Source organism: Microcaecilia unicolor, chromosome 13 (genome assembly GCF_901765095.1).
Source record: "Microcaecilia unicolor chromosome 13, aMicUni1.1, whole genome shotgun sequence".
NCBI lineage: Eukaryota > Metazoa > Chordata > Amphibia > Gymnophiona > Siphonopidae > Microcaecilia > Microcaecilia unicolor.
The window spans coordinates 90,834,269-90,842,890 of NC_044043.1; positions in this window are offsets into that span (position 1 = coordinate 90,834,269).

Below are 8,622 nucleotides of genomic sequence, written 5' to 3' on the forward strand. Positions count from 1 at the left end.
TTGTAACAAATCAGCTGTCAACTATTTGGCTTTGTGCTGGAAATGAAATGCAAATACATACAGTACTCCATGCGCATAGAGTACTAACACAATGAACAACACATTGCACATTTCTCTCTGTGTTTCCAGCCGTAACTCCCCAGTGGACTCTTATCCTATGGACAGATCATTACAAATTAGTATTCACCTTAAATTGACTAGAATAATTGAAAACCAAAAGAAATCCCACGTAGAGCGTACTAGTCGACAAACAATAGTGGGAAGTTGGAGAAGGCTTGAGAAAGACCAAAGGACACGAGACAATCGTCAATGATGAAAACACTTTATTTCTGATACTTGCATGTTTTTGCAAGTATCAGCAATAAAGTGTTTTCATCATTGACAATTTTCTTGTGTCCTTGGTCTTTCTCAAGCCTTCTCCAGCTTCCCACTATCATTTGCTGACTAGAATCATTGAAAGACACTCACTCCCAAGTCCACCCTCCCTCTTTGAAGTCTAGAGAAAGGATTGAACATACTAGATACTGAACTCATGTCCATGTCTAATTCATTAACATTTATAAAAGACTTGGATGTACTAAGTAAATCAATAATACTAGACTCTGTGGCACCAGTAAAAATGAAATCTAAATAATAAAAAAAGAGCCAATCCATCTGGTTCAATAAAGACATCCTATGCATCAAACGAAAATGTAGGCAGCTTGAAAGAAAATGGCAAAAATCTCAAACTGAAGAAGATAAATTACATTGGCAATCAGCTCTAAGACTCTACAAATAAAAAGACTAAAATAAACTACTATGTATTTTTAATATAGTAGACACCCTTTTAGATACCTAGGCTATTACTACCTCCAATGAATCTGCTCCATCTGTTACCCAATTAGCTACATATTTTGAGCAGAAAATCATAAAAATTAGAGAGAACTTTATAATGTATAATGGAGACCCTATGATATCCATGACCGAACTGACACATAACCTCACTGGTATCAAAACTGATAGAAATTAGTCATCATTCTCCATGGTGAAATATTTTCCATTGATATATTCATCTAAGTATTAATGGATTCCTGCCCTAGTTGCACCTGACCTGTTTATAGAATCTCTAAGATCACATATCTCTCTTTTGCTATTCTTAGGTCATTTCCCTGCAGAAAAACGGTCCATAATGTTAACCCCAGCCCTAAAAATCCCCTGGCAAAAATACTAGTAAAGGTGATTGAGGGCATAGTCGCTCACCAACTTATGGATTATCTGTCCTCCTTTTCCCTTCTTCACCATACACAATCTGGCTTCAGACCCAATTTCAGCATGGAAACAGTCCTAACCAGGGGTGTGCTGGTAAAATTTTAACAATGGGCTCTCTCTCCGGGCATAACCGGCCCTGAAATTTGGGGAGGGGGGGGATACATGCCTCGCTCTCCCCTCCCTTGTGCAGGTAAGCTAGGCATACCTTTGCCGAGCCCCACCAGCCAATAAATGGACTGCCACCATTCTCTGCTGCTTGTTTCTGGCTCTGAGCAACATGATGGAACCTTCTTGCGCTTGCATGAAAAGTCCCAGCCTGATGATCAGAGTCAGAAACAAGGAGCGGGGAGCAGCAGCAGCCTATTTACTTGGCTGGTGGGGCCAGTATCACTATCAGCAAAGTAAAAGAGAATTCAGGAGGGGGCCCAAGCCCACATTTTGGGAGTCAGTTGTTAAAGTAGCCATGGGGAGGCCTACTCCCAAAATTCTTAAAAACTTAACAAACGGCTCTCGCGAGCCCGTGAGAGCCTGCTCCAGCACACCACTGGTCCTAACCACATTAATTGCTAACTTCAGGAAAGAAGTTAACCTAGGCAGGAAAAATCATCCTTATGCAATTTGATATGTCAAGTACATTTGATGTGGTAGACCATAATTTTCTACTTGCACTAATGGAAAACTTAGGTATAGAAGGGTCTGTCCTAAATTGGTTCTGAGGATTTTTAAAATCTAGATCTTATCAAGTCAAATCTCCTAATTCCATCTCCCCCCAATGGGCTCCAGACTGCGGAGTCCCACAGTGATTCCCCCTTTCACCCATCTTAGGAAAAATATAGCATGACTTAAGTTGCTCATGCAAATCCAGTCGTATTCTGGATTTGTGCCCTCAACTTAATTACTTAACAAGCCAATCAGTGCTGATAACTGCACTTAAGCAACTATTGACACTAATTGGCATTAATTAGAATTTATGTGCAGAACATTCTAAGTGTATTCTATAAAGTCATGCGTGTAAATTCCAAGTCTCCTAGTTGAAAAGGGGGGCTTGGCCATGGTTGTGAATGGGTGGTCATGGGCATTTCTAAAATCTATGCACATTCTTATATTTATTTATTTATTTATTTGTTGCATTTGTATCCCACATTTTCCCACCAATTTGCAGGCTCAATGTGGCTTACGTTATGCCGTAAAGGCGATCGCCCTTTCCGGATAGAGAAATACAAGTGGTATTGCATTAAGGCGCATAAATGGTAAAGTAGAATGCACAGTGGTATTTGCATTGAAGTTCCTGAATGATAGAGTGAATTATAAAATAAGTTAGATAATCAACTATAGAAAGTTCATTTCCGGCACGAGGGATAAAGTGGTAGTGCGTATTGCGTAACTTTCATTAGTAGCAACGAAGGTTATCAGTCTAGTGTAAAGAGCTCGGTTTTGTCTAGTTCATGTAAAGTCTAGTTGTCTAGTATTTAGGATGGATCGTTATGGTGTGCCTTCTTGAACAGGTTGGTTTCAGTAGTTTTTGGAAGATTGTTAGGTCGTGCATTGTTTTTATGGCCTTTGGTAGTGCGTTCCATAGTTGCCCGCTTATGTAGGAGAAGCTGGATGCATATGTGGATTTATATTTAAGTCCTTTGCAGCTGGGGTAGTGGAGATTCAAGAATGTGCGTGCTGATCTTTTCGTGTTCCTAGTTGGCAGGTCTATGAGGTCTGACATAGCATACACCCGGTCCGCACGTTATTTAGGCATTCGGCATTTACACTGCCTGCGACTAAATTGAGTCGCACAGGCACTCGGCATATTCTATAAACTGTGCAGAAATGCAGATGTACTTTATAGAATATGCCTGGGTGTATTTTGTTTCAGCGCTGATTTTTTAGGTGTGATATGTAGAATCTAGTCCTTAGTGTCTTCTTGAAAAAGTGCAGCCAAAACTCTCACTGTGACCCCAGTGCCTTCTTAGAAGCCTGATGCAATCTTACTATTTTGAACTGAAGTAGCCCAATGGCTTGTGCAGTGGGGCTGAATAACTAGGGGAGGGGAAGTGGGCTCAATTCCCACTACAGCTCCTTGTGACCCCGGCCAAGTCACAAGCAGCTGTAGTGGGGTCCTTTTACTAAGGTGCACTGAAAAATGGCTTGCGGTAGTGTAGGCGCGGGTTTCGGGTGCACGCGTCCATTTTGGGTCTGCGACCTTACCGCCAGCCGTTGACCTAGCGGTAAAGTCGCACGTGGTAACTGGGCGGTAATGACCTACGCACTCCAAATGCCACTTGGCGCACGTCTGATACACGCGTCCAAAATTAATTTTTCAGCTGCATGAATCAGACACCGGCAACAATGAAATTACCGCAAGAGCCATGTGATAGCCACGCGGTAACTCCATTTTGGCGCGTTGGGTACGCATTAATGCTTATGCGGCTTAGTAAAAGGGCCTCTTAAGCTTCCATTGCTCCCTGGACAAAAAACTTGACTGTGAGCCCACTAGAGACAGAGAAAGTACCTGCACATAATATGTAAACTGCTTGACCCATCTCTGTCCCAGTTGCCTTCCCAGCTGAAGGCTGGCTTGAGGATACCTCATCTGAAAAAGACCCCCCTCGGAAGTGCTCTTGAATCAGGTTCCCCATCACCAAATGCATCATATTAAACCAGCTGTGTCTGAAGAAAGTTCCCGCATTAGATGTGGTACAACATCAATCTGTGGCATGTGACATCATAAAGGCATATTATTACATTATACTATAAGATATTTTGGAGGGTGGGATATATTTCAGTAATGATGAGATTGTGCACTTCTCTCTGCAACAGCTGATGGATTTCTTTACTTCTCTCTGCAGTGATATCAGAATTATTTTCTCCTGTGTTTTTTTCCACCCTGAGCTCTTTAGAGGACTGATGATATAATGACAGTATCTGTGACTTTTTATGCTTGCCATGATCAACCAGTGTTTTAGCACTTTGAGATTGCTGGAGAAGTTCTGATGGTCTCTTAATATTAAATATGCACGGTCTAGATTTCAGTTCACTTTAAAGAGCATTTCAGTCTTACCTGCTCACATTTTACTGATGCTGAAATGTTTCCCTAAAGCATATAACACCAACATAACGTACTAGACAACCTTGGCTAGGTTTTCAGCTCAGTCAAATTAACTCAGCGATGCTACTCTAGACCTGCTTTTATCTATTTGGTTGTATGGGAGGATGTTCTATTTTTCTTAGCAAAATCAAAACTACAACTCCATGCATGCAATGGGGCACTTTCTTATTCATTACCATATGCGTATTTCAGTCTCCATCAGTTTTTAAGTTGGTGAGGTAGTCAAGGCAAAATGTTTATCCTTGTTCACTGCAGTACTCACCTTAAAAATTATAGTGTAAGAGAAAGATTCATAAAATCTTCTGGGGAGGGGCAGCTCTCTTGTAACAAAGGTTCCTAACAGGTGTTTTTACAGATCCTTCTTGTGTGTGTTGAGTGGGTCATATCTTTGGAAGGTTAAGAAAACTTAAGAACAGATGTTCTTTCCCTAAACCTATGAGAGTGAAAGTATATGCAGCGATAACAAAGAACCTTGAAGGCATTAAACATGTCTGCTGTTGAAAAAAACCCAAGCTCCTGTCAACCCCTGGGAAAAGAATTGAGATTTATTTCACAAAGCTGATGCTTCACAGGCCTGCCAATAGTGAATTAAATAATACAGAATGGTGAGAAGCATAAACGTTTATCGGCGAACCACTTTTTACCATCCTAATTGATCCTGATTCTGTTGGTCCTTGTAACGGAGCAGAGGAGCAGAAAATTCCAGTTATCGCGGATTAAAGGAAATATGCCTTCTACTCAGACTATAGCCCTAGATCTAGTTTTGAGGGTAGTGCACCCTTCTCCTCCATCGCTAACTCCAGACTCCGATCCTTTTATCTCGCCGCACCTTATGCCTGGAATAGGCTTCCTGAGCCGTTACGTCTAGCTCCATCCCTGGCCACCTTCAAATCCTGGCTTAAGGCCTACCTGTTTGATGCTGCTTTTGACTCCTAACTTGTTACTTGTAACCTTTATCTTGTCCTCCTCTCTTCAGTAGTCCCTTTCCCTATGTGTCCTTCTGTCTGTCTTACCCTTATCCTTATTGGTCCTGTCTGTTTGTCCTGATTTAGATTGTAAGCTCTTTTGAGCAGGGACTGTCTTTCTTCTTCATGTTCAATTGTAAAGCGCTGCGTACGACTGGTAGCACTATAGAAGTGATTTATAGTAGTAGTAGTAGTAGAAGCCTGCCCTTGCAGATCAGCAACACGGCCGCGCAGGCTTCTGTTTCTGTGAGTCTGACGTCCTGCACGTACGTGCAGGACGTCAGACTCACAGAAACAGAAGCCTGCGCGGCCGTGTTGCTGATCTGCAAGGGCAGGCTTTTACATGGAATGCTGCTAGCGGAATAGCAACATTAACATTCCATCTAGAATCTCCAATAGTAGCAACATTCCATTTAGAATCATTCCTATGTGTCCTTCTACCCTTATCCTTATTGGTCCTGTCTGTTTGTCCTGATTTAGATTGTAAGCTCTTTTGAGCAGGGACTGTCTTTCTTCTTCATGTTCAATTGTAAAGCGCTGCGTACGACTGGTAGCGCTATAGAAATGATTTATAGTAGTAGTAGTAGAACCGCACAAGTATGCAATCAATTCATATTTCTAGTTTCAAGGCCTTTAATGGAAGAAGTAACTAACTTGCGAGTCTCATCCACACAAGGGTCCAACACCGGCTTCAAATACAGAGTCCCTTTTACGAAGGTGCGTAGGTACCTGTGTGCGTACAGCGCGCATCAAATTAGAACTACCGCCTGGCTCCCGTCTGCCTTGGGCAGTAATTCTAATTTTTATGTACGTCCAAAATGTGCAGCAGAAAATTATTTCTATTTTCTACCGCATGGCGCTAACTGGGTGGTAATCGGCAGTGGACGTGTGCTGATGATTACTGCCCGGTTAACGCATGAGACCTTACCGCTCAGTCAATGGGTGGCAGTAAGGTCTCAGGCCCAAAATGGACGCACGCCAATTTAAATTTTGCCGCACCTCCATTTTCAGCCCAAAAAAGGGCCTTTCTTGCAGGCGTGCTGAAAAATGGACCTGCGCGCGTCCAATACATGCACCTACACCAGCGCAGGCCTTTTTTCGGTGACCGCCTTAGTAAAAGGACCCCACCATACTGTAGCAAGACTTGCTTATTCACTCCTACCCTAGCTGAGCTCATTTTCATTGACCTTTCTGACTCCACATGCAACTTTCTTTAAGTTAATCCCCTTAGTCTCTATCTAACTCCATATTTATTTATTTAGATTTTGCTCACACCTTTTTCAGTAGTAGCTCAAGGTGAATTACATTTAGGTACTCTGGGTATTTCTCTGTCCCAGGAGGGCTCACAATCTAAGTTTGTACCTGAGGCAATGGAGGGTTAAGTGACTTGCCCAAGATCACAAGAAGCAGCAGTGGGATTTGAACTGGCCACCTCTGGATTGCAAGACTGGTGCTCTATTCACTAGGCCACTCCTCCACTGTCTATATTAAGGCTGCCAACTGAATTCAGATTCAGACATGGTTGATGCAGTCCTGGGTTTATCCCATTGCATGCAGGGACTTCACAGTTCTGCTTTTCCTATTGCATACCCTAAGAAAAACATGACTACAAAGGCCCAGCATGCACTGTGTCAGACGCACAAACACAAACTGATTCAAACTTAATCACATCATTCGTCCATGCTGTGCGGCCGAGAAGAGGACTTCGGCTGGCGGGGGTTGGGGTCCCCCGCCAGCACAGGTACACGACGGCGGTGAGGAGGGTTGGCGGCGGGAAGGGGGGGCTCGAGAGGGTCGCGGCAGGGGGGTCCAGGGGTCAGGAACTCTCAGGGGGTCTGTAAATTGGAGGGAGGGGTTCTGCAAATTGGGGGGAGGGAGGCAGGGAGGTGGGGTCTGGAACTTGGAGAGCGGAAGGGAGGGGTCTGGAACTCGGAGGGGGGTCTGGGATTCGGAGGGAGGGGGGGTCTGGAACTGGGGGGAGGGAGGGAGGGAGGGAGGGGTCTGGAACTCAGAGGGGGATCTGGAATTCAGAGGGAGGGGGGGTCTGGAATTCAGAGGAGGGGACGAGAGGGAAGGAATGCATCACCTGTACAAAAACTAAAAACAAAATGGGGGACGACCCTGGAACTCGGAGGAACGGAGGGAGGGAGGGACGACGATCTTGGAACACAGAGGAAGGGGGGACACTGGAATTGGGTGGGTGGGTGGGTGGGAGGGAGGGAGGGAGGGGCCCCAGGCACACACACTCTCTCCCTCACAGACACACACTCGCACACAGTCTCACTCACTCTGTCATGCACACACACTCGCAAATTCATTCTCTCTCACACAGTCACTCTCACACACACTCTCTCAAACATACACACTCCAAGGAAAACCTTGCTAGCGCCCGTTTCATTTGTGTCTGAAACGGGCCTTTTCTACTAGTTAGTAATATATTATAAGAAAGTGTATTGTTAATTGTGATTTTGTTGTATGTATTTGTTCTATTCTCAATAAATATTTAAACCTTTTTAAAAAAACATATGTGTACATTGTTGTAAAATGTAAAAAGTTGGAAATCAAGATAATTTTCTTTCCAATATCATTCCAAAGTTTACTTGATTTATAAATAAAAGAACCATCCAGCAAATACTTGAATAACCTGGAAAAGTAGCCACGAATTAAGGAAGAATGAAAACGGGAAGAATGTCCGGCAACTGGATATTTTGAACAATAACAGGCTACTTTATATTCAGTTCTAGCATTAATAGATAGCCAGCGAAATTGATTCAACAACAATGAAATCCTTTCAAATTTATCTAAATATCAATCTCGCTGTAGTGTTTTGTAATAATTGTAATCTTAAAGAAAGTTTAGAAGAAATCCCTGAATATAAATAACCAAAATGGTTGAACAATGAGATGGCAGTGGTCTGGAAGAAAAAAACGGGCATAATGGACGAAGTTGCCTTAGTTTCTAGAATTTGATCAGATGGATTGCAAGTGCCTTATCAAAACCTGTAAGGGTTGTTTTCTTATTTGAATTTGGACTAGAGAAACAGCCTCATGATTGGAATAGTTGTACAGCGAAGGGCCATTCTGTCATGAGGGTCAATTTCCAGGTCAAAGAAAGGGGTAACTTTATAACAGGTGCCTAGATTTATAGAGCAGGAAAGTGCCTCTTTTAAACCAATTGCATAAAGACACGTGGAGGGGCATTTTTGAGATGATCCCAGTCCAATCATAGACATTTTGGTGAAAACGTCTGAAATTCTTATTCTGAACATAGCAATTTTCAAACTGGAAAAACGTCTATTTTTTTTGTTTC